This window comes from Ambystoma mexicanum, chromosome 13 (assembly GCF_040938575.1).
Source record: "Ambystoma mexicanum isolate Mex_15411 chromosome 13, UKY_AmexF1_1, whole genome shotgun sequence".
In the NCBI taxonomy this organism is placed as follows: Eukaryota; Metazoa; Chordata; class Amphibia; order Caudata; family Ambystomatidae; genus Ambystoma; species Ambystoma mexicanum.
Window position 1 is genome coordinate 618745940 of NC_090938.1, and position 27821 is coordinate 618773760.

The 27821-nt window shown below is 45.2% G+C and overlaps 1 long non-coding RNA gene across 1 annotated transcript in view; it reads left to right on the forward strand.

Annotated features, from left to right (window-relative positions):
• LOC138520642 (uncharacterized) overlaps nucleotides 1-27821 on the forward strand; it is a 236643-nt gene that overhangs the window by 140958 nt on the left and 67864 nt on the right. Inside the window, exon 2 of the long non-coding RNA XR_011282833.1 lies at nucleotides 22816-22998. This is a non-coding gene — a long non-coding RNA (uncharacterized lncRNA). The remainder of the gene's footprint in view (nucleotides 1-22815; nucleotides 22999-27821) is intronic.

Below are 27821 nucleotides of genomic sequence, written 5' to 3' on the forward strand. Positions count from 1 at the left end.
TTGACACCATTTTGTGGTCGAATTTGTTAGGTATTTTGACACATTTTTATTACATTTAGATGTTGGGTGGGGTAAGGGAATAGGTTAAGGTAGGGGGAAGTGTGGAGGGCCTTCCCCCGCATTATTTAAAATAAGAAAAAGAATAAAAATGAACAAAACTAATTTGGTCCTTTTTTTCTATCAATTCACAGTAATCCTCCCTCTGCTACCACTTGTTAAGGAGCAGCAGGTCCTTATAGCAGTCACCCCGGCCAATCAAAAACTCCTTACCACTAGAACTGAAGGCTCAACCATGGGGCAAAGTTTACTGTCTTTATTATCTAACAAAACGATAGGGATCACACTGCAAAAACATGAATTTTCCAGGGTTCACGTCTTCTGAGCATGTGTCACCCAGTTTTATCCAGGTGTGGTCACATAACCAAGCTCCTCCTGTAAAACCTATTGGGCATTCACATTGGTCAGTTTAGGTGATCTATATACACTTTTATAAGGGTTAGTTCTCCGACTGTGTAGCCATATCTGGTGGCTCCTCTTGGGACCACTTTTACACTCCACAAAATACAAAGTTACAGGACTGTAGGGAGACTATTGGCTCTTGTAACATATTATACCCTCACATGAAAGGTGACTCTGGATTGGGCACAGTGGGTCCTGCCAGCCCTGGTAGCCTGGACGGTCAACAGGCCAAGTGTACCTTTTCAAGGCAATGAGAATGAAAAAGGAGGGGCTGTGTGTTCCCTAATGTTGCATCTCTGATCACTCAAGGCTTGAAGAGTGCATTTAGTTGCCAGTTCATAAGCAACACTTGCATCTTTCCACCTTTGATTTGGCAGGAACAGCTTTTCTCCGTCCACCTTGATTGAATGGGTATTGTCTTGCTCTGCTGGGTCACATGTGTTGAGACCACGAAATGGAGTTCTCTTGCCTGTGCGGGAGTATTATATTTTTGTGTTATACCTTTTGTTTCTCAGGCTTTGTGTATGTGTGTACATGTCTGAGGACAGAGTTCCTGCACTATGAAACGCCACTTTGAATATATTCACACAATCCCTGCATCGGGCCCTCCACACCTGCATTCCTTTACCCACTCCCATCTCACTCCTCCTTCCGATATCCCGGCATCCTCCCACTGCTACCCTCTACCCACTCTCCCGCTATCTTTTCCTGTCACTCCATATTAATCCCCTCAAATGATTTTACTTTTCATTTGTTTCTTTCATCTCTCTAACTCACACTCCTTCATTCTCCCGCTCATCTCTCTCTCTCTCTCCACACATTCCTTCCCAACCCCTCCTTCTTTATTTCTTCCTTGCTCGCCCCTTACCAAAGCCAGTTAGCCACACTTTTTCTCTCCTCCTCATTCTGCCCTCCCTCCTCTACTCTCCACGCTTCTATCTCTAGCCGACTCCCTGGCTTTCTCTCTCTCCCTCTTTCTCTCCATGTCTTCACCCACCTTCCTCTCCTCCCGCTTACCTTTCCTCGCCTCCTTCTCTCCAAATTTCCCTCTCTTCCATTCTTCTCTGCCAGTCTGTTAGTCAGCTGAATCCTCTGGTGGGATGCAGCGTTCCACGGCAGGTGCATTACCATGCTGAGTTTTCTTATTGAGTTGGAATAAGTGGCCTTTGGTTTAAAACAGATATGTTAGCCGGGAGGGGGCTGACTCACTACTTAAGAGAGAGAGGGGGAGACAGAGTTGTCAGCAAAAACGTGGGGGGTTTGAGATGGGATTCAAAAGATACAGTGAAGGAAAAGGGGAGGGTTGATCAGATGGATAGAAGAAAAGATTCAGAAAGAAAGAGTAGGTCAGGAAAGAATGAAAAGAAAGTGACATGCAAAAAGTCAAACAAACAAAATTAAACAAATCAAAGCAAAAACAGTAAGAAAAAGTAAAAGGAGAAAAATGAGCACAGCGTGTCTACGGTCCCCACAATCAAGGCTGGGGTGATGTGAGGCCGCCTTCCCACTTTGAAGTGAGCAGCACTTGCTAGTTTTGCGAAATGCACGGTAACGCTTGACCAAGACTGAGCCCAGCAGGAGTGAAGCCGGAATCCCTGCTGAGCCCAGAGAGGAAGTGAAAGTCACAGCTCGGTTGCCCTTTGAGACTGCTTCCGCTCCATCGATCCGATCTCGGCGGCGATGCCAAAGATCCCCCATGCAAGCACTTGCCTAATCTCCACGGGGGCAAAATGACACTCCTGCCCCCGTTGTTCAAGGAGAATGGGTGGCAGCGGCCCACGTGCACTCCGAGCCTATGCTTTAGACAGTTATAATTGTACACACACTGAACATATTTTTCACATGTAGATATATTTCATAAAATCCAATACTAATTCATGAGCAGAGTACCATTTAATGATCTGATGTTAGACTGAACAAATGAATTAACCTGATCGTAAACTCATCAGGTGTAATAATATGGGAACAATTAGAAGGATGGACTAGCAAGGGTACACTCGGGAGGATGTTGCATTTCGCCAAATTATTCTATTACTTTTTTTTTACCACAAAAGGCAGGGGGAGGCCCACGCATCTCACTTACCCCTCTCCCCAACCCCCTTCCTAAATATCCAACCGAAACCCACAATCTATATATTTGCTGTAAAAACAAAAGTGGCAAAATGCGGCAAATTAAATTCAACGAAATGCAATCTGGCAAATGTGGGTAAGACCGATGTGAAGAAAGGGGATACAGAGGATCAGAGGGAAGAGATTCAAATGAGGGAGGGAAAGGCACAGCCATTCTTGATTGCGTTCTTGGGTGGGTCCACAGCTACCCCCTGAAGCGAGTGTCCTGTGAGCTTCGCAGAACCTGGCCTTGCAAACGGCCCATGGGTCTGGATCAGCGATTCCCTGACACGCGAGAGAGGAAGTAAAGTGTGTTCCCTTTTAACACCCCCCTGTGCCCCTTAAATCACTAATGAACTCCTCCCACATTTGTTTGTGCCCATGCAAAAGGCATCAAATCACTAAGCCACAACTTCCCCATGTTGGCACCTTTTTTGTATGCCATTTTATAAGCCAACAATGAATATGATTTTCCGAGATTCGCTGCATGTTTCCACACTTTTCATAATAGTCACAAACGTTTATTATCAATACATTTAGGTAGGAAATAATCAAAAGAACTGATTGCCGTGCTGTGCAATCCAGCTCGATGCCGGATCTCCAACTCCCTTCCAAAATGGCCTCCGCCATAAGCAATCAAGTGCCTGGGGCAAACCTGCCATCTAACTTCTCAGTGGATTGGCCGCAGTTCGACTCTAATGAGCCTATCCAGGGGGAGCCGGCAGGCGAAGCAGGACCCCTCCAAAGGCTGCTTCTTGTCTGGCCCTGTCCGGCCTGGGACGAACCTATGCCGTTGCGCAGGACCTGCATCAACTATCAACTGAACTATGTTTGCAGGTTTTCGCCCACACTCTGCCATATCCCTCCCTATTCTGCATCTGGTGTAGACCACATCCTCACCTCTACCTGGTACTCGATACTGCACTACGTCTGCCGTATTGATCCCCCGCAACGCCAACTGCAGAAACCAAGCAACAGCCAATCCCATCCCTCACACTTACACACAAGAAAACCACACCTTCTACTGACCCTTATCATCCCACACCCATACAAGTGCTACATACACACCTCACAGCCTGCTTCAATGAGGCTTGCATAGGTACTGCATGGCTACTCAGCTTATTGGCACGCACACACGCCGCATTAGAGGATCACTGTGTGACATCTCACAGCCCACTCATGCAGTAGCACACGACCTAGCCCTACCTTTGTTCACGCACCGTTGCCTAGGTATCCAAAGATGCCCCCCTTGTACTTCGACTAAAGGCCTTAGCCCCGCCTTAGCAACCGCATGTTAAGAAAGTGTGCCCTACAGCCCTACAGCCTCTCCGTCAAGCTTAGAAATGTGCCCAATAGCCTCTCTGGTAAATTGAATTTAGATGTGTGCCCAAGATCCTCTGTGAAAGATGCATTTAGAAGTGAGCCCAATAGCCACTCTGTGAAAATTGCATTCAGTAGTGTGCCCAATAGACACTCTGGAATGCTCCATTAGAAGTGTGCCCAATAACCTCGCTGTGAATTTAGTAGTGTTCCCAATAACCACTCTGTGAAAGTTGCTTTCAGAAGTGTGCCCAACAATCCCTCTGTGAATTTAGAGGTGTACCCATTAGCCGCAATGAGAGTTACATCTAGAGGTGTGCCCAATAGCCCCTCTGGTAAATTGAATTTAGAAAAGTTCCTAATAGCCTCGCTGGAAAACTGAATTCAGAAGTATCCCCAATAGTCTCGCAGGAAAATGAAGTTAATAGTGCGCCCAGTAGCCTCTCTGTGGAAAATTGAATTTAGATATGGGCCCATTAGCCACGCTGTGAAAGCTGCATTTAGAAGTGCTACCAATAGCATCTGTGAAAATTGATTATAGAAGTGCATCCAATAAACACCCTGGAAAGTCTCAAGTAGAAGTTTGCCCAATAGCCTCTCTGGAAAATTGAACTTAGAAATGTAGCCCAGTAGACACTCTGTGAACATTTTCATTTAGAAGTGTACCCAATAGCCTCCGCGAATGTTACACTTAGAAGTGTGCCTAATAGCCTCGCTGATAAACTGAATTTAGAAATGTTCCCAATAGCCTCTGTATGGAAAATTGTACTTAGAAGTTCGCCCGGTAGCCTCTCTGGGAAAGTGATTTTAGAAGTTTGCACATTGAAAGAGCATATAACCATTCTTACCACACCCCACGCTTATTCTCTCCTTTACATCACCACTCAACTAGAACACAGAGATACTATGACACCATTCGGTATAACTGTTCCCATACGAACATCCACCGCTTACTCCACATCATTCTATGTAAACACTGCTGGTCTCACACCCCCAGCCAGGCGTTTTCCTCAGGCCTAACGCAGCCACATCCGTTCCGGATAAATCCTGCCAGAACGAACACATTCTCCTGATCTCTCAACCACCACACCTACCAATAAGAATCAGCTATTACATGTGTACCGCACGAGCTGCACACATATCCGGTGCACACACGCACCTTTTGACTCTCCCTACTCTCTCTACTGATCTGAACTTCGGTTCCCAAGGGCGTTCAACCTACCAGCGCCTTCAGACCATACCAATGGTATATAAGGCGCTATATAAGTGCAAAATAACAATAACAATAACAATTAAAGGCAACCACATGTTAAAACCACGGAAAAGCATATATCGGCCCTCCCAACTACAACTTCCAAACTAATGAAGTCTGACCTCACCTATACAAGAGGGGAGGGGCCCAACACCACCACAACCCTCCAGGAAACGCACTGCTCTGAACGGGTAACAACTGTGATTCCCTTCACTTCACAAAGACACACTGTCCTACTGACTCAGAGCCGGGTTCCATAGTGTCCCCCTGCCCTGCAACTCTCTCCCTGAAATCTAAATGCATCGACAGCAACAGCTTCAGGTCTACAGCTCTGCCACCCTTACCTACCCTGACAAACTCCCCTTCCACCTGTCCGCACCTCACCCCTGACTCCCACACGACTGACCTAATTGACCTGCAATTTAAATGCACCTTGGTTAACATCAGATCCCTAGCAGCACATGCCCTGGACATTGCAGACTTGACCACGAGCACCAATAACCTGGACCCATTAGCCATTTCTGAGACTTGGCTCCATGTAGCCTCAGGCCCTGCACTCTCCATGGCGATTCCTCCTAATTACACCATCACCCCTAAGGACAGACTGAAAGCTAGAGGGGCCGGGGGTGGCCATCATAGCTAGAAACACCCTCAGCCTTAGAGAAATTGTAGCCCACCAGCTAGCCACGGGTGAACTACTCACCACTAAGCTCTACATTTCACATACCTGCCACAGTGACCATCAACCTGTTCTACCGTGCACCTAGCCCTATCCTCGCATTTGAAGAGTAAATAAGTCATCTCGTATCTATCTCCAAGTCCTCATCGAAAATACAACACTTGGGAGATCTTAACCTAGGGCTTAATGACCCAGATGACTCTGGGGCACTCTCTCTGGCCAACCCACTGTCAGATCTGGGTTTGGTACAATGCGTTCACATCCTGACCCATGCCGAAGGCAGAATCTTGGATTGCATTACTTATATGAACTGTAACATCTCAGTCTCTGCCATCCACTGTCTCAGGGGGATAGCTCAGGGGCAACGTGCTCGCCTTGGAAGCAAGACGACACGGAGCACCACAGGTTCGATCCCCAGGTCCGTGCTTAGAAACCTCTGGGTATTAAGCGCGTTATAAATAACCTATCATATCATATCCAGCCATGCCCATGGACAGAGCACAACATCATCTCTTTCAAATTGCCTATAGCTAACATCCCTTCTGCAGCCCCACCCCCACAGCTACCCCTAGCTCTAAAGACATCATCAAAACTCACCTCCTACCTCTAATTGGTGAGCTAATCAATGCTCGATCTTGGATCTCTGACCCGGCCATGCTGGTACATAGTTATTACACTATCCTTATGGACGCCATTAAAACCTTGACACCTCTCACCCTAAAAAAAGCAAACGGGACCCTGCACCACCACGCCTGGTTCACACCAGAACTCAAATCCCTTTGTCATCTCAAGCGCCATGCGGACGCCAAATGGAACCTTCTTCCTTCAGTTAAAAACAAAACCACCTTTTTACATTGGCAGTCAACATCTTTAAAAAAAGCCATTATCTTAAAGAAAAAAACAACCTATAACTCTAGGACTGAGAAAGCTAAATCGCGCACCAGGGAACTCTACATCACTTTGCGTGAACTTGACTCACCAACACAGACATCCCCCAACTGTAACCAAGGTAGTACTTGGTGCTGCCATATCCAAAATGTGCTCCTCGACAAAATGAACATGTTCCAAAAAAAGATCTGTGACAAAAAAACTGCATTAGGAACAGCAGCCATTGACTCTGCCAAACCTCAAGCCCCACCCATCAATGCCCCCTTTTTCAGCTTTAGACCGATCTCCACTCTAGAAGCCACCCAAATTGTAAAAAGCCTCAAACCATCACGTTGCCAGGGTGACATCTGCCCTGCAGCTGTCATTAAGGTATGTACAGAAGACCTTGCTCCTTTCCTTACTTCTCTTATCAACTCATCCTTCACCCTCTGCTCAGTGCCAACCACGCTTAAGAAAGCTTGGGTCCACCCTCTCCTAAAAAATAACCTTAGACCGCAACATCCCCACCAACTACAGGCCCATCGCCACTGTACCCCTTTTGCTAAACATTTTGGACAGGGCAGCTTACCTTCAGTTCTAGAGCTTCCTAGAAGCGCATAACCTCACAGGCCTACGCCAATCTGGCTTCCACCCAGGCCATGGCACAGAATCAGTCCTCCTTGATCTAAAGATTCAACTAAATGACATAAAGGACACTGGTAAGACAGCCCTCCTCCTACTTCTCGATCTATCTGCTGCATTTGATTTAGTAGACCACCAAAACCTATGCAAGCCCCTAGCGTCTGCTGCCCACGTTGCCCCTGAGGCCGTAGCCTGGATTTCATCCTTCCTGACTGAGAGACCGATGAGAGTCTTTTCACCCAGTGCCTCAGCCCCACCAGCACCGGTGCTGTGCGGTGACCCCCAATATTCTTGCATCTCACCGCACTCTACAACATATTCACTAAGCCGTTATTCAACCTACTAGACGCCAAAGGTATTTCATACACGAATTACGTGGATAATACTCAAAACCTCCTACCCCTCACTGGCAACTACGACACAGACTCAGACAACCTTCTTGCCATGTACCACACCATCCAGACATTGATGACCACCTGTGTCTTAATGACGATAAAACAGAACTTCTCCTGGTAAGTTCCGACACAACGCTTAAAAAACTTAGCAAAATCTACAACTCTTTTAGCATTGAAGGCAACTGCATCCAGGTCTCTAGCAGCATAAGAACACTGACTGTCCACCGAGATGCCACTCTATCCCTCACCAGACAAGTTAATGCAATTGCCTCCGAGATCCGAACAATCTTATTGGGCCTTTAGAAAACAACTTAAGACTTTGCTTGTTACGTCTTAAGTGAGATGGCTCTGTGTTTACAATAATCTACCTTCTCTTGTATTTACATATATGAAACCTGTAACTAGCGCCTTGATGCCAGAGGGCTTAGTGCGCTTTACAAATGCAAAAATAAATACAAATAATTATCAAACCTATAAAGTAGAATTTGCAGTATTGGGAGGTCTACGGATTTAAAAAGTGTACAGTTATTAATCTAGAAATGGTAGCTAGAAGGCTAAGAGGGCTGTATGGGTGTACCCAACACTGAGGTACGAAAGCCATTTCAAGGGTGGGCAGGAGAAGGGGAAACAGATTTTAGGACGACCTGTGGAGGACCGTTGGAGTTCCCCGCTGGAACAGAAAGGTGGGAACAGGCGATCAAATCAGCACAAGCCTCAACAGTTGTGTTTTTATGCAAAAACTACAGCTGAAACCAAGTGAAAACGCAGCCGGGATCGTCACTCCAGACAAGCCTTGCAACATGAAGAAGGACCACATAGACCATGAGAAGCCACGGCAGTATTAGCACAGATCTCGTACTTGCATTTCTACGCACCAAATACATCAGAATGCGATCTAATATACAGGCGGGCGTGTCTGCTCAAGCCTCTCTTGTCCAGTCACAGATTCATTTTCAAACATAATTTTATATTTTTATTGAATTTCTATAGAGTTTGAAGCCTAAGCACTGAACAAAAGCGACCAGAAGTACAAATCACATGAGCAAATAATCAGGAATCAACAGATCAATGAGTATGAAGATAAGTCTTAAGATGGGTCTTAATGAGAGAAAAGGAAGAAATGAAGCACAAGGAAAGAGGAAGAGAGTTCTAAGTCTTAGGGGCCAAAGGAACGATAATGTGAAGGGGCACGAGGAACAGTTAGAAGTAAGAGAGATTCAGAACGAAGTGAACGAGCAGGAGAGTAAAAAGAGATGAGGGAAGAAAGATAAGCAGGAGCAAGACCATAAAGACACTTAAAAACCATACAGAGAAAATTAAACAGTGAACGATTTTCAAAGGAAAGCCAAAGCAAAGAGTGTAGAGCAGAAGTGATAAAATCCTGAGGAAGAAGGATACAAAGAACACAAATTGAAGGCTGGTAAATAGAATGAATTGTGGCAAGGTGAGAAGCAGGAAGACCAAAAAGAAGAGAAGAGCAATAAAACAGGCGAGAGAAAAATAGAGAGGAAATAAGACGTGTAGCAGAAGGAAAGGTAAGAAAGCGACAAGCTTTTTGAGTATTAAAAAGTTGAAAGCGACAGGAGCGACAAATAGAAGAAATATGAGTATAGAAAGATAATGAAGAGTCAAGAATGACGCCAAGATTACGGGCAGAAGAAGAAATGGGAAAAGTAGGGTAATAAAGAAAAGGGGGAAGGAGAAGAGGGAGGAAAAGTCTGGTCCATCTTTCTGGTATTTACGTCACCAGTGATTATCAGGGCTACAAAAAGCATCAAATCCACTTCTCCATCCGATGCAATCTCTAGCTATTTTGCAAGGGATCATCGACCACATTGCCCTCTGGCTATGTACAGCTGTAAATCGATCTTGTTCGACTGGTCAAATACCAGCTTATTTTAAGCAATCCTAGGTTATACCATTGCTAAAGAAACTCTCTCTTGACCGAGCAATCCTTGCCAATTTCTGCCCAATCTTATTGCTTCCTTTCCTGATGAAACTGCTGGAATCCCTAATCTCTCCACTTCTTACAGGGTTCTTAGAGGAATCACATTTCCTAGACCCGTTTCAATCGGGATTCCATCCAGCCCTGTGTGCGTAAAACATACTGGTCTCCGTTATGGATGACCAGACCAGACTAGTTGACCAGGGGGGCATGAGGGTTCTAATTCTGTTGGACCTCTCAGCAGCGTTTGATACTGTGGATCACCCCACTCCGCTGCTCCGCCTCGCTAAGGCTGGCCTTTTTGGCCAAGTGATTGACTGGTTCCCCACATTATTGACAGATGGGTCCCAGGTTCTGTCCTTAGGGTCTTTGTTCTCTTGTACTTATAAACTTTCATGTGGCATCCCCCAGGGCTCTGCCTTGTCCCGCGCACTTTTCAATGTGTACATTCGGCCACTCTTGCTCCTCATCCGTTCGCACGGCTTCCAGTCATACTCTTATGCTGATGACACCCAAATCATCGTCTGGCTGGATCTGGCCAAGCAGGACACGGAATCTCAGCTACGGGTGTGCCTGGCGGTGGTGAGCAACTGGATAGGGTCAACTGGCTAAAGCTTAACGGGGAAAAGACAGAGGTTCTGGTGGTTGGCCCTTCCACCTCCCCACAGAGTCCCCCTTCCTCAGTTTCCTCTCCTTTATCACTTTGGTCCCCTGCCTTCTGGCCCTCTGAGCCGGACCTGCCCTACATCTGTTCTGGTAGTTAGGAACCTGGGGTCTCTGTCTGCCACAGCTCAAGTCAGCTCGATATGCAAATCTGGCTACTTATTGAAGAAGGTTCTGCCCTTTCTTCCGGCGAACCTCCACCCCTTGGTGGTGTCTTATCTAGTACTAAGCAAGCTCGACTATTGCAACTCGTTGTATTTGGCCCAGCCAGTTTATGTCATCCTCAGCTCCAGCTGCGACAGAATTCAGCAGCTTGTGTGGCCACTAACACTGCTTATGGGATGCAGACATCCCTAGTCCTCCAGTCACTTCACTAGCTACCGATTCAAAAGTGGATTATATTTAAATCCCTCTGTAGTCTAGCGTCCCTTCTATGGTGTGGGACCAGAATTTCTCCAGGAGAAGTTCTAACACTACCTACCGGGCTGCTCATTAAAATCAGAAAAAGCCTGATTGCTGATTATCCCTCAGGTTCACCGTGCCCGTAGGGGTGGCTGCTCCTTCTCAGTCACAGCAGCCAAGCTGTGGAATGCCTTACCCTTCCTGATTCGGGCCACTCCCAAACATTTCAGTTTTAACTGGCTGCTGAAAATGTACCTATTCTAAGCCCTCTTGCCCCTGATGCCGTTCTGTGCCATAATGCTTACTGCGCAAGAGTGCTTTATAAAATCAGTTAACATAACATAACGATGCAGGACCACCATAGCATCCTAAAACTTTGCACACTACATAAAGTTGAAACATCGCATGACATAATATTATAATACAGCAGAACACGCTATATTGCCCATGTAATCTATCGCTCTCTCTCGATAGGAGATCCATTGCACACATTACATAGTTCAACAGGGATCAGAGACGTCATTTAGGGGTCGCCAAAGGTCGCAACTGCAACCTCTGTGGTCTCCCTTGCGACCTCTCAAGAAAAAACAAAACATAAAATATTTTGTTTTTATTTTTTTTTGTAACGCAAGCTCCTGGGCTGTGGCCAGCACCATGTGGCTCTTTACTTCTGGAGTGGCTGGCTTTCTTGTTCAGGCCCCTTAAAAAAAGATGAAATATAAGAACAGGAGTGCTACAAGTCTAACACTTTCAGCACTGACCCTACATAAGAAAGAATAGGAATACCAAATAATGTGTCTTTCTGGAATTCTATACAATAATTCCTAGACTCATTAAAGGTTTATTTCAGGCACACTTCAGTGGGTGAGTCACTGATTTAGTCTGTTCTTAAACGCCTCAACTCAGCCTTTCATCCATCTTAGGTCGAAAAATGAGTACCAACACAGGTTGGGTGATATTGGGTGTATATTTTTTCAATATAAAGCACTATATAATAAGACATCATTATCATTTGGTTATGGACGTCTGCTTGCATTCACAGTAATTTGGTAATATGGGCCTATACACACTGATCTTAACAATACATATGGCGATCCATTTTTGTATGAAATGTACATCAGATTATAGTGATATCGTAACCATATTTTTCGTAGTGTACAATGCTATGTGATGCTACTTCCTGTTTTGTCAACGGGTGAAATGTCGTGTTCCATCGCTTCCCGCGCTATCACTTCGGGGTGGGGTCAAATGACATCACTTCCTGTGATGTCATACGGGGGTTAAAGGCCGTGTGATGTCACTTCCGCTACCCCTGGCATTTGAGTGAAATGACGTCCCTGCAGATGATGGGAAGCTTGGATGTCTGGGAACTACTGGTTTACGTAAGTGCCTTACTATGGGTTCTGGGAGGCATGCATATTTAGATTGTGAGAAAGGGTGGGCGGGCAAATGAAAACTGCAGCCCCTTCCCTCACTCCTTAATATGGAAGGTGCAGAGATATCATTTGGGGGTTTCAAGGGGTCACCACAGGGACCCCTGTGGGCCACAGGTGCAACCCCTGGGACACCCTTGTGACCCCAACTTTAAAAAAAAGAAATTTGAAAACAAATGTAAGTTTTTTTTGCCCAAAAATATAACAGGTGCTTCTGGTGTAGCGGGCCCCACCACAACAGGTCTGGGTGAAGTCTGGGCCACAAAGGCACTAGTAGGGGTTGGAGTTGATCGTGACATGTCGCACATGTCACATGCCACGTTCAGCTCCAACCCCTTCTTCCTCGGCTTCCTTACAGCTCACATACAGGAACCAGGAAGCTCTTGCAGCTTCCTGGTTCCTGTTTGTGAGCTGCACAGAGGAGAGGAGGGGGCCTGGAAGGACGGACCAAAGCTGCAAGAAAAAGGTAAGAAGGCTTTTTTTTGTAATATGATGTGTGTTTTGATGTGTGAAGTGTGTGTCAGATGTATGTATGTGAATGGTGGGTGAATGAGAAGTGCTGTGATGTGTGTTTTTGAATGTTCTGGGTGGGTGGGTGTGTGCCTGTGTATAGAATGCAATGAGTGGATGTAAGAGAATGTGTGTGTGAGTGACTGGTGGGTGAATGAGTATGAATGTGATGGTGTGTTTTTGAATATTCTTGGTGGGTGGGTGGCTGTGTGTGTCACATGTGTAGAAAATGCAATGGGTCGAGGTAAGAAAAGGTGTATGATTGAGTGACGGGTGGGTGAATGTGTATGAATGTGATGGTGTGTTTTTGAATGTTCTGGGTGAGTGTGTGCCTGGGTAGAGAATGCAATGAGTGCATGCAAGAGAAGGTGTGAGTGACTGGTGTGTGAATGAGCATACATTTGGTATTGTGTGTTTGAATTTTCTGGGTGGGGTTTGGTGTGTGTCTGTGTGGTGAATCCCGTGTGAGCGGATGCAAGAGGAGATGTATGGGTGAGTGACCGGAGGGTGAAAGGGGATGCATGTGACCCTGGGAGACTGGGGATCAATGGAGCATTTTTGCCACATCCTTTATTGACTTTGCCTGTTTTACTGGTGTTTTTGGGCAAAGGCAAGTTCATGTGTGCCATTCGGTGGCTAGATTGGCATTTTGGCGCAGTCAGTCTAGTCATTGCTTACTATGGGATGACATTTATTACTCTGCATCTTTAAAAAAGCGAGCATGATAAGTAGTGTTATCTGGCTAAGCTGATGTTTTGGCGTAGCGGCCTGTATATTGTTCAATGTAGCATTACTTTTTATTGACTGACCATCTATGATGAATCAAGCAAGTAACAGTTCTTATGGGTCTAAACTGGCTTACATTGGAACCAGTGTGGACAGGTTTTACTGTTGTGACATGTCACTTTAATGACCAAACCAACAGGAGTATGTGCTTGCGATGGTGTACTGGCATATATTGGCAGAGCCAGTTTTGTGCCCAGTGCCAGCAATGATACGATAGAAAAACGTATTAAAGCGAACACAAGTATGGTCTTATATTGGAATACTAGCATATGTTGGTGGAGCCAACACGGGAATGTATGGGCACAGCCAGCATACACATGTTTTTATAATATTGCAGGGACCAGCATGATAATGCATTGGGAAATGCCCTGTGCACTTTTGGTGACTTGCATCCATTGCACTTTTTTCATGATTTACCCTACACCCCACAAAACCGATTGTGGGCCTTTTAACCACATTATTGACCTTTTACAAAATGTTCCCAGAAAGTGTGCTTTGTAATGCACCATTATAAACAATTATTCAAAACATTTACTCTGAAGAGGGAAAAGAATCCCCATGCGCCCCCCGCCCCAAATATTTACACCCTCCAAAAAACAACTCACCAGCCAACATTTGTGGCTGGTATATTTGGGGACCAGGCACCGTCCCCTTTTCTCTATGTCACGTTAAAGGTTCAAGCTTTGATTGAAAAACATATTTGCTTCTTTCACTTGCAATAGTGCATGCCCCTACAGCAGCATAATCATCATGGACATTCCACACACGTGGTGGTCTGGACCGGCCCGGGGTGTGCATGCCCTGTGCTTTGTTAACGAGCTTGCGGGGGGCCCACAGCATGGTTTGCAGGCGAGCTGCCAAATTCTGTGCTACGCCATTGGGCACAACTGGGTCTGACAAAGGGGTAGAGGGCAGTGCGCGCCTTGATGTCTGCCAGTGAGTCCCCAGGTGAGAAGCAACTTGTGGGTGTTTTCAATTTTAAATAACTGTGTGGTGCTATCAATCTATGTGTGCAGCAATGATATTACATTAAATGTTTATTTTTTGAAGTCCTCTGGCACCCAGTATTATGCTTATACAATAAAAACTGTGGGCAAGGTCTTGAGTATATTGAAAGAAACTCTCCCAGGTATTATACTCCAGCAAAAATAACATTATCAATTGCACTCCCCTCTGTGTACGCAGACCAGTCTAATAGGTTTCTTCTATCATAGTGGTAGCTGAATCATATATAAATTTGTTGATACTAAATCCTGGTCAATGATTTAATTTTCAGGCCTTGCTTGTGCAGCATTTTTTTCCTGGGCAAACAGCAGCGCACGGCACCCCAGGTCAGTGCTTTTTTAGCTTGTTTAACACAGCAACGCCACAGATAACACGTACTTCTGTGTCCATTGATATTTAGATGTTTCATACACTAGTTGTAGCCTGCATTACAGATTTTGGTTACTCTGTTACAAATGCTGCATTACGTATGTTTTACATATAGACCCCACGTTGAATCAGGGAAAAGGCATTCCCCAAATGTGTAATCGGTTCTTATATGTCACTTGGGGGTGGGGTCAAGTTACATCACATCCTGTGATGTCATCAGGGGTCAAGGGTCGTGTGATGTCACTTCCACTACCCCAGGCATTTTGGTGAAATGACGTCCATGGCTGCACAATCTCCCTGGCGATAAAGCAGCAGCATAGCCATCGACCATGCAGGCCCTGTAGGCGACACGGAGGCATTGAGTGGACCTGTAGCTTCTCATCTACCTCAAATGCGCCATTTACATGACCACAAAAGCTGGATCAAGTATTGTGCGGAGCCGCGCGTGTCGCAACGCCCGCACCTGCTCGCCTCAGACACGCTTCCAAACTTTCCTTGCCTTGATGAGGCCAGATGGCGATGAGCACGAGCCTCCATTGTCTGCAAGTCCTTCATCTGCCTCTAATCTCAGCCCTGCTCATGCTGCCTTAATTAATTTTTAACGTCCTGCGGTGCTGCCTCAGCGGAAGCCTTTTGTTCCACTCCCTTTCTCTCTCAAGAAATTCAACCCATTTACGAGATGGAATCTGCTAGACTGGTTCGTTATCGAACGCATGCAAAACCTGACCTATTTTGGAAGTGGCGCAGGCTGCCGCAACATGCGAGCTCGGGATTCCGGAAATGTATAACCGCAATTTGGAACCGAGTGCAGACAGGAACCAAGTCCACACTGGACCTCCTTTTAGCCCCATTTACAAAAAGGGTATGATCCCATTTTGTTTTATCTGGCCATTCACAATCTAGGTCTGAAGCACACTGCATGCCGTTCCAGGGGTAGGGCGCCAGACTTCCCGGTTTTGCCAGGACTGTCCCAGAATCAGGTGCGATGTCCCCCTTTCTCAAGATTATTTTTCCATTGGAATACACAGTGGACCCGGTTTTTGGTAGGTAGGTCTTCATAGCTGGCAGGCAGGAATCTATAATCTCACACAGAAGAAATGTTGCATTTTACGAATAAAGATATTGGTAGTTTGTGATATATCAATTATTATATGTGTATAGATCCCAACCTATTTTGATACCAAGGCGGGTGAAAACACCCGATTTTCTTTTTGGCGGATGAGAGCCCATAGAACTGAATGGGCACATGAGGGACTTGGCAGGTGATGCAGCTTCTTTCAGGGCGGGTGACATCGGCCAAAAGCGGGTGAGTTGAGAGCTATGTATGTGTCTATTCCACCATTAACACTTAAACCGCCTTCTCCAACGCTACTGAAGTGTAGTGCCCTGACAACCACTGTCAAGAGTTAGTCCTGCTTTTATGTTAGTTGCCCCGTCCCGGTTTTTTACTTTTTAAATCTGGGCACCTTATTCCAGAGGCTTCTGGTCCGTCCGTAATGAATGATGGGGTGCCAACCCGCCACCCATTAAAGATGAGAGAACTCACCCAAACCAGCCCATTGAGGGAGCACACTTGGTCTGCCTTTAACCGTCAAAGGGAAACCTGCTTTCCCAGCCTTGCATGGCCGATTGGTGTGCTGCAGGGCCTAAAGTGTGTAGGAGACGCTCGTGTGACATGGCATTTTTACTGGCAAAGCCAACAGGAGCACAGAATATGTTCTTATGTAGGGATACTTGCATATATTAGCAGAGCCAGCATGGACATGTTTTCTTATAGTATCATCGCATGATGGTTAAGGCAAACAGGAGTATGTTCTTATAGGGGAACACTGGCTTATATTGGTGCAGCCAGCATGGCCATTTATGGCCAAAGCATCATGATTTTTGTTTTTTACTGCCATACATTGTGCGAAAGGGCATCATGACAATATGTTGGGAAAGGCTCCTGTGCACTGTTGGTGACTTGCATCTGTTGGCTTCTTTCATGAATGACCCTACATGATGATTGAAAACGGTGGCTTTCTACCAGATTTTTCAGAGAACGTGTGCTGTAAAATGCACCATAGTAACCTACTATTTTCCAAATTGTCTCTCGGGGGACATCCGCAAGCCCCAAACCTACTTTGGTTGGTTTGTGCTTTCTCACTACACTCGGAAACTCCTGCATTTTCATGGAAATGTACACCTCTTCAATTAAAGAAATTTACCAGCCACCACTGTGCAGCTCATCGTCCAATCGCAAGCGTATACGTGCTAAACAAATGAATGTAATATTCCTTTCTGAAGGTAACACAATGGCCTAGCGGTATGAAATGTGACATGAATGTTGAACTTTGAGGGTGTTTTCTTATTTTTTCTTGTGTGTTGCAGAGTATTCTCGTTGCTGAGAATACATACTAACTAAACATCACAGCTGCGGAAGAAACTTTAAGCGCCAACCAATTAATATCAAAGGGCGTTTCATTTAGCACACAGCTATCATTGGTATGGCTTCACGGCGCTTTGTCCTGGGCCAATAGTGCAGTCGTTCTAGCGCTCAGGTATCCAACAGACTCTAGGTGGACGGCGCGTTGGATGGTCATTGTATATATTGGCAGACTCCCAGGTGTATGATGGGGGTTCAGGGGTGCTCCAACCACTTGCATGAGTTTTTCTGTGCGTAATGTGGGAATGGTACCTCGCAGGGGAGACTACAGTGTACACGCCTAGCTGTGTGGGTCCTTGGATGAGTGCTATAAGTGCGTGGATTTATTTTGGGGGGTATTTAGCATGCCACCTTGTTGCCATTTGAAGTCCCATTGAACGTGGTATCAGGGCCGAAGTCTGCCTTCCTTTTCACTGGTCGCACTAATTGATCGCCCAATGGGTTATTTGCTCAACAACTTCTTTAACTCTCAACACAGCACGTTGTCTCAGTCACCTGCTCTACAAAAAGAATTGCTAGTTGTCTCGGGAGGATAGCTCAGGGGTAACGCGCTCGTCTTGGAAGCAAGACGACGCAGAGCAACCCAGTTTGGGTCAGTGCTTAGAAACCTCTGGGTATTAAGCGCGTTATAAATAACCCATTACAATTACAATTAGTGATTAGAATAGAGCTAACAATACAAAGCACAATATTGTGTTGGACATGCAGAGAGAAAAATGGTTGCATTAGCACAACAAGTTGATTTGGGATGTTTTGCAGAAAAAAAGGGATATTGGGAATTTTAAAGAAAATAGATGTAAATGAATGTCCTAGAAATAACTCTTTCCTCCCATGGTCTTGGGGGTATGCCCCAATGCTCCTCTCCACGCCTCCATTGCAAAGCATGCAGGACAGCCATACGCACCTTGAGCTGTGCCAAGACACCCTCAGTGGGTCTCGCCTGCATCCCACTCACTGCTTCCCTCTTATCTGAACACCAGTAAAAGAGTTGCAGCACACAAGTAACCGAGCTGTCATGCATCTACCAATGTTAGACCAATGTCAGAAGTTTACAGCCCAGCGTTGATCTCATGTGACCTCCTGCCCGAGCCCTGCACGGTCAGCTCCTTCTTGCTCCCAAAAGTAAAGGAGCGCAAGTGCGACCGGACAGGAAGAAGCCGCGCCCTTCTCTTATCCGGGCCTGGGCTGGCTGGCTTGGCTGGCCTGGCTAAGCTACTCGGACTTCCTCTGTGTCCAGGGAACGCTCGGAGGGAGGGGAAAGGGTGGACCTTGAAACACAGCGAGTGTGTGAATGAGTGGGATCATTTATAAAGCGCCCTAATGCTTCGATTCCTGTCAGTTTCTTTTGCCAAATTACCCCATACAATTTATTAATGACGTTCTTATAAAGCTATTATCAGAATGGTATAAGATCTTACAAAAATCCTACTTCAACCTTAGTAGATTTTACAAGAATACAGGAAGTGTTTTGGTGCCGTATAAGTTCCTATACAGCTCTTATTAAAATGTTTCCCAAAATACCATGACTTTCCCACAAGTTTCACCAAGCTACATATAAGAATCTTGTAAGGAATTTCTGTATGGAACTTTACAAATCCTAGAGGTATTGCACCAAAATGTCGCCCTCATTTGTGCACCCCGTAGTCACTGCGACTTTGGAGGCGCACAAAATGAGGGCGACATTTACTGCACCCAAGAAGAGTGGGGGTTGCAGGGGTGTCCCCCGGTCTACATGGGCACAATAACGGGGGTCAGGGGTTGCGGGGGTGTCCCCCGCTTAACATTCGGAAAGCGGGGGAAACGTAAGAAAAAAAAGAAAAGCACCCTGCAGCATTAGCTCCAACCCATGTTAGTGGGAGGAGCTAACACCGCAGGGATCGCAGAGTGTGGGCGGCACACTTCTGCGTGTGCCGTCCTGAAGGTAAGTGGAGTGGGGGGTTAGGAGGGGTAATGTAGGCCAGGGGAAGTGGGCACAGTGATCCATATGATCACTGCGCCGCGCCGTAACTGGCATCGGCATTTTCAGCCGTCGCAGTTACAGGCGGCGCAGTGATCACATAGATCCATCCTAGAGAATGGTGAAACATGATCAGGCATGACAATAACTTCGATGTGAGTAAAAAGTTCAGCATAACCTAAATAACTAGAGGGAAAATGAAATCCCTTCATCTTTTTTAGGTTGCGGCTCCTATTCTGAGCCATACAGCTGTAAGTATGGACAGTGGGCATTAACAAATGTGTATGAATACCCAACGACCTTAGTGACATGCCATTATTCCCTCCTTTAGATGGATTTGGGCTTTGATTTTCTGGAAGGCAGACAATCTGTGCATGTGACGCAGTGGCCATTGGTTGACTTGGTTGTCATTTTAATGGAAAGAGAGAAAGAGTTCCCTGTCGCTTTTTTCACATGTGTTTTTATTGGTTTGGATGAAACAAAATAACATAATCACTTGTAGAGAAGCAGATGTATACTCCATTAGACCCCACCCCCACACTGCATCATACTGGACGAACAACAAGAAGACACTAAGCATGACACCGCGCATTATCCCAATGCCACATCTAAGGTATGAGAGGCATTATGTGCTCAGGCAACCATATCGAATGTATCCTCGAACTGATGCAGTAGAAGGAAGTCTGCAGACATCAATGGAGCTAGAAGAACTATAAGTGAAGTCTGACAGATGTAAAGTGACGTCATGAAGAGAAGACACAAGGGCGCACTGAAACAATGCATGAATACCTAAATACTTAAAGAATGAAGATGTGACTGAAGTAACAAAGTGAAAATGTATGCGGATATGAAGAAACCATATGCACTGAATAAATGAGAAAAGATGTAGTAGATGTATATATTCATACACGCAAGGCAGATGCGACTCATAGAAGCTTTCTAAACGAAGAAAATAGAACTCAAATAAAGCAGCCATATTGAGAAAATGGACGTTGGCATTGTGCAATAGTAAGCAAGAAGCTTCAAGCAGAAAAACCAAGGCTGCAGAGCTGGCAAGCAGTGGAATACAAATTTGTGCACAAACAAAGAATATTTGTTTGGGTCAGGATCAAGGATGCCACAGCAAGAAGCAAATGCAAGGCTTGAAAGAAGTTTAACAGTATAAGACATGTACGCAGGACATATTACTCTTAGATTAAGCAAAGGAGTGAACATTTGCGAGTGCCAAGTATTGTACAATTAAAATACATGGAAAGCACATGCAGAGTGGAGTAGCCATGTCACCAGAGGCAGAGGATAATAATAGCACCTGATATAATTGAATCAAATAGCACTAAATAGAAGGGCAGAATGGACAAAATCATAGTCTCATCACACGTGGTGTAAGACCAGAAGACAAGGCCTATTCATAAAGCTCCAGATGAAGATAGCAATGTGCCTTCACTCCCTTTAAAGTTCAAAGGAAGAGAACAGTCAGCAAGGTCAACCACAAAGAAGATGCTTTGGCTTAGTGCCTAACTGATGAGAGATGGTAGGCTAATTAGCCAAGTGGACAGTTGTCTGGCGGTGTTCCTCCCACCTGAGTTTTGTTTTGCTTACGTGCTGCTAACCGGCCGAAAGTCCAAGGTTGGTAAGAGAGTGCCAACCAATCATGCAGGCCTATGTCATGGTGGACTATACATTGTTGCAGAAGCCGATCCACTGCCGTTATTCTGCTATTATCTGCATTTTACTTAGTTAGAGGTGGCCCAAGGCATGCCTACTGTGAGAAACCAGAAGGTGTCTCACCCATTAGTCCCCGGGTATCTGTCGTCTAGGTGGCCAAGACATGGCCATTGCTTTTGGATCCAGTTCCTGGAGGTTGACCAGTGCGGGAGGATCACCTGGGTGAGGAGTCTTTGTGGAGTGGGAGAGGGACACCGGATGGTGTGACGCGGTACCCCCTTTCTTGTAACACCTTTACCCCATCCTACCCAGTAGGATATGTAGGAATTCTAACCCCGACCCTTTTTACCACACAAACACTTTCTCATTGACAGCCAGCTCTAAGAGAAAACAGACTAACACCTGAGGTATGTACTTGACATGTCCCAATACTATAGTCCGGCGAGGTCAGGCAATTATCGACAATCACTCACACCTGACTTCCATTACACTTTCCCAAAATGATAAAAGGCGGGGCACGAGAGCACACTCTGAGCGAGTCAAAACACATGAGGAAACAGCAGTTCCAAGATGGCAGTTTAACAAGAGAAGAAAGGCTGTGAAATGGAAAGGGATTGCAAGGGGGGAAGTAGTCTTGACCCCAATGGAAGGTTCTGTAAAGTATCTAGCTGAGGACTGACAAAAGTAGATACATTTGATTTGAGCCCGGCCGAGGGAGATCATTTGAAAGTGAATTAATAAATGTGAATCGAAGTGGTCCTACGACGGGTCAAGCTAAATCCCACACACAGTCGAAAGTCTTCGATTTGGATGAAATAAAGACAGTTTGGAAAAATACATGAATCTGGTCAGAGCCTCGAAGAGGGAGACCAATTGAAGATTTTGTTTTAAAGTGGGTCTGAGCCCAGCAGAGGGGTACCGGGGGTGAACAGTGAATCACCCAAGAAGGTTGTGTGTTAAAGTGGGTCTGAGCCCGGTGGAGAGGGACCCGTGGTGAATCAAATATAACCCAAGAAGTTGTACATGAGAATCCTGAGGAGAAAGGAACTTTTTAATGTTTGTTTGTCATATCAGGCCCCCTGATGTAAGAGACTTTGAATGGCAAATAAACTTTGGTACAGGAGGCCTGATACTGAGATTTGAACTGCATCCACATGCTAGAGAAGCCAGAGACTGTGCTAAGCACGAGTGTGCCACCTTCTCCCATGCTGAAAACGTGGGGAAGAGAAGCCAACAGCTTGAATATCCTGACAAATCATTTCTCGACCACTTTTCTTTTGCATAACATTGTTTCCCACACTATTTGTATTTAAAAGTAAGGATTGGCAATAGGTTTATTAGCATATGCCTTTTTATTTTGACAAGACACCACTAGGACTGCGTTATTATTATTTGATGGTCGTAGCTTGCTCCCATCTTTAGATTTAGGATCAGATAGGCATTTTTCAAACCCAGTTGAAGTTCAATAAACACCCTTGAACTGTGATCACTTGTGTCTGTTTTACTGTTTGTTACCATGCCTTCCTTAGACTACCACATAAGGGGCAGCCAATGATGATACTTACACCTATGCAGACAATAGGAATATCTGTTCCCTTAACCACTCCTTCCGCCCAATAGGTTTTTACTGTTTGCCACGTAGGATGACGTGATAGCATTTCGAGGTATAAAGCCTTCTGTGTAATTGAAATGTGTTGAGAGCGTGTGAGCTGCAATATGTTTTGCTCACCAGGTTTCCCTACTTTATTGGGCTGCTGATAAAGTAGTATTTTACCATATTCTTTGAATATGACCTGTTGTTTGGGCCTGAGATCAGTTATTGCGGTAATCTCATTCAGCAATTGGAATGCTCCATGTGCTATAACACATTTTGGTAGCAGTGCACCCGGTTCAAATCCAGACTCTCTGATTTTTGTCATCTTCCATCATCAGCCGGAAGACTGAAGAGTTTCTCTTGCAGAGAAGAAGACAAACACGTGTAATCCGACACGGTCGGCAGGTGCCCCTTTGAAGAAATTCCTGCCCGGTCTCCAAGACCCCCACCCTGCGGACCGAAGGCGAAGTGGTCGATTGGGGAAGAGTCGATACCGGAGGTGCTCAAACTGAACAATGGACGTAAGTAGAAACATGGAAAGTGGCAAATGAAAGGGGAGGGGTCGCATTGGATATATATATATATGGGGAAAGTAACAGGATTTAATTAAGGAGAGATACCCACTTTCCTATTCACAAGGAGATAGAAGGGACCTCATCACACTCTGGAACAGAGTATTTTTAAGGGATTCCAGCGGCTAGACCAAGAAGGGTGTGCAACACACTCCAAAATTGAATAAAATAGAGATGAGATACTTTTATTAGGCAGGTAAAGAAGACGATCATAGAAATTGTTGTACACATTTGTTTGTGGTTGTGAAAATATTCGTGTAAAAAGTGATGTGTTTTGTACTAGTTGTAATAGTATAGGTTGTAGGTTGGAACTTTAGAAAAATAGTAATAAATCAACTGATTACTGGACCCTAAAAACAAGCGATTGGTGCCAATCATAGGAGGGTAGACGTTGAGGAACAAATAGACTAAAATAAGATTCTTACATTGTCAATATTGAAAGCAGGATAGTAAGAATCGATGGAGCCATAAACGAAGAAGCAAAAAGAATATTATTGTATAGGCTTGGAAATGTTTTGAAGAATATTTGGGAGAAATGGGTGGCGATTGATGGTGTTTGCCCGAATGGATTCTTTTGATATAATTAAAGTAATAATAGAATAAAAGAGCCAGTAATTATTGACAGTTAAAATTTATTGACAGTTAAAAATGACTTGTGAAATGGGGGACACTCCCCTTCTACACTTGTGCACAACATTCCCAAGGTACACACCCAAGATTAGACAATACCATGCCGAGCCCTTTGCTCAGCTACTCTTCTTGAGCCCTTCGCTCAGCGACCTCCAAATCTCCAAGGGTTAGATGCTTCTCCAGGCAGAGAGCATGGGGTAGATCTCTCTCCTCTGCAGGTTCCTCCCTCTGGAATGGCCTCCTGTCCCTCTCAAACTTTAGCCGGACCACCTGAAGTTCCGGAAGCAGCTCAAAACTTTCTTCTCTCCTTTGCTTTCTATCTACCCCTCCCCTGCTGACCTACCTGACCTATCATTCTGCTGTACCGACCGGCTGCTTGGCTACCTTCAGAGTCTCACTGGGTACCAGGCTCTTTCTTGACCAGTTACCCTTGCACTGCCTCCGGTCCTACCACGTACTTAGGGACAAAGGGAAAACGAAATAGATGACATTGTTAATAGATGTGTAATAGCAGTTGAAGAATGAGAATGATGGGAAGTATAGATAAGGTCAGAACAGCCCCATAGGGAGCGGCACAAGATAACTAGAATGCAGATATGGGATGATGAGCATGAGGGAGAAGGCATAGGATTGGAGAGCTATATAGGCAACTGAGGTAGAAAGATGGTTATGAGACCAAAGGGAGCATTAAAAGATCTCCACCGAAAAAAACAAGAGGCATATCAGATGATGTAATGATGGACAAGCATAGAACGCTGTCCTTAAGTAGACTAAATCTTGATGACGAGGAGAGGGATAATAGCCATACTAGGTGGGCTATAATGTTGTCAGACGAAGAAAGGGAAGAAAACAAGAGAGCGCAAGGAGAGGACACATGTGGCTTTTCGACAGATCCAAATATAGAGAGAGGGGTAACGTGGTCAGATGTAGAAGACCCAAAAGAAAATAACACCAGAGCCTATACCATATTCTGAACGACCACAAGCACAGTCGCATAGCACAGGGGATATATCCCCACCTTATGTAAGTAGAGTAAGGTCACTACCAGGACGAAGACAAACGGTCAAAACTGTCCCACCTGTAAGACAAGAATCATGGGTGGATACAACTGTAGACCAGAATTTACACAATTCCCGTTATTAGAGAAAGGGGGAGGACGACCACAATATATACCGTGGCCACAAAAGGATCATTTCAAATGTAAATTACCTAGTCTGACTGCAGGTACTTGAAAACCAATTTATGAGTTAGAACGTATGACGGTGGGAATGACGTTAGCAGTGGGGTGATGGAAAAGGCCTATTAGCAGCTATTCTAGGGGAGAGAGCTGATGATATTTGGAGACAAGCAGTATATGCGTGTGTGACAGCATAAAACAACACAAATGACGGAGCGCCATTTAATAATTGCAGAGCAGACATATGGAGGGTGCTTAGAATATAATATCCTGTGTGCGATTATGACAAGGAAAATGGGTGAGGACGAAGATACTGTTGCTTTTATTCAGGAGATTCAAGAAAGTTGGTGTCTTGAGATGAGGGAACCGTGGGATAAAACCATACCATTTTATTATCATATTTTATGTCAGGGTCTGCCCGAGCCACTGCAAAGGCAGATGAAAAAACAGGTAGGGATGGAAGCGAGGCCATGGCCAGAAATACAGTTGACTATTGTACATCATTGTCGATTATTCCAAGAGAAGAATAAGAAAGGAGCTGAGAAGAGAAACAGGAGGAAGCAAAGTTAGCTCAGAAAAAGTTGTCAAAATTTGCCATAGAAGGAGCAGTAGTGATGAGTGGTGAAGGCGTGGCCACACAAGAGTTACAGCAGAAGCAGTAAAGCAAAGTAGGGTACCCCGTAGTTCAGGGTGGGTAAACGTGTTGACCATGTGAAAGAGGTAACGAGGAGGCAGATTTCAAAACCCTCAAGGGGAAGCAGGATTTAATGGAGGACAGCCGTAGCAGTGCTGGAATTGTGGGAGGGCAGGACATGGCCCGCACATGTAGAAGTAGAGAGGGCATGTATATTATGCCCAAGATCACACACAGTATCAGACATGTGCACTGTAAATACAGCAAATGCAGCAGATCCTGCTGCAACTACAATCGCCACAAGGGCAAGCACAGCAAGCGCATATGAAAAGACAACAAGTACAGATACAACAACAACAGTACACTCCAATGCAACATGCAACAGTGCCACAATGGAAGGTGAATAAAGGATACCTCGACCATCTTGGAGTGCATATTCTTGCCGTAGAATAATCTCGCTCAAACTTTGGTGGGATCAGTGTGAACCTCCAGAAGCAAGCATCCTCTCCCCAAAGTCCACTCAACAGAGTGCAGGGGCGAGTAAATGAGACGATTCCAAACAGCGGTGACCATTCGCTCCTGGTGCTGATTAAAAGGTGCCAAAACTGCAAAATGACGCAGGAGTAAGAATAATCCTTTGCTGTCATGTCCCTCGCTCGACTCCTGCTGCAGAATCCCATCCAGACTCCCTCCTTTCATCCCCATGACCAAGGAATGGGATACTGTGTCTGCATCTGTGCATTGTGAAGGCATCCATCTGCATTATTTTCACTCTCCAGATATGGTGAGGCTCTTGCTAAACGTACCTTGGGCCATTTGTGTCACTCCTCTGTAGTTGGAGTGCTGTTTCTGCTGTTTGGGTGTTCTCCCAAATTCAGTTGCTCTGGCCTAACGGTGAAGGGGAAGGTTTAGAGCTCAGGTCTAAATTGCCTCATGGATCAGAAGATGAGGGGGGACCTCAAGGATCTGACAACCCCCCTTCACATCTCTCTCCTGTACCTCAGTTTCCTCCTGCCATGACCCCAACAGGTCACAATATAAGCCCTGAATATCTATCCCTTAAAAAAATTAATTAAAATTGAACTAGAAATCAGGAAACTGGCCCTCCAATCTGAAGACAAAGACAAAGAGAGGAGAGCCAGAGGGGGAAATGCAACATGAATATGAGATGAAAAGGTAGTCCTGTGACTCTTCTTCCTTTTCAGGGTCCTCTCAGTCTGTTGTCTCCAAGAAGCCTTGCCTTCCCAAGGATGGGGTGAGTGTGTATGATCCTAAGTTGGATCTCTTGGAATGGAGGGGGACTCTGAGTTTGTGGATTTGGTTCCTTGGGTTAGGTCTTTGCTCCCCCACAGTGGCTGTGATGCTGTCATGGAATTGGGTGCTGCAGACAGAAAAGACTACTAGGTAGTTAAACAGGCTCTTATAGCCAGATTTGGGAAGACCCTTTCCCAAGAGCTCAAAAGGTCGAGAGACCACAAGAAAAAGAATGGGCTGTGGTCTACTTGGGTGTGTGAGTGCCTGAAAAACCTAGATGAGTGTATTAATACCAATAAGGTGAGCACATTTGAGGGTAAGAAGTATTTTCTAGCTTGAAAGTATTTTTAATGCCTGTGCCCCAGAGCTGAGATAGCATCTTGCTGCCTCCAAAGAACTTGACCCCAAGAAGTTAGAAAAATGCTGACTACCATGAAAAGGAACTGGAGCCCTTTGACGGGGCACTGGTGAGTGGATATATAATGATTTTAGATAATGGTATGCCGAATAAATGGATTAGTCGTCGTTGATCTCAAAGACAAATGTTCAGAATGGGAGCACTTATAAGTGTCTCTCTTCAATGTCCCTACAGGTGGCAAGTACGAGAACATGAGCACATAATAAGGTTGTGGACTGTTCTGGGAACACAATATATTAAGATGAAGGTTTGGAAGCTAACACAGACATTTCTGTTCCTGAAGAAGGGGGTCCAACAAGCCAAGTGCCACTGAAACCAGTTAACTTTAATGGAATGAGTGGAGTTATGTTAGCCCAATCCATGAGAAGAAATTGTGTTTTTGGAAAAGTGTGAATGAGCAGATTTATATCAGCTTATTAATGAGATGTAGTGTGAACCTGGTATTAGAGTTAATTGGTTCAGTGTTTTTGCATGTTGTTCATGCCAGATAAATACTGACATATGTTGTCTGTGAGAGATAATTGTCACTCGGATTAACCAGAAGATCAATTATGAGCTGGTAGCGAGTGTTTTATTTTTTATAGGCTGGTCAGTACAAGAATACAAATGGGTGATGGTACCTGCCTGTTTTGCTTTTTGGATACGTGTAATGACTTCCG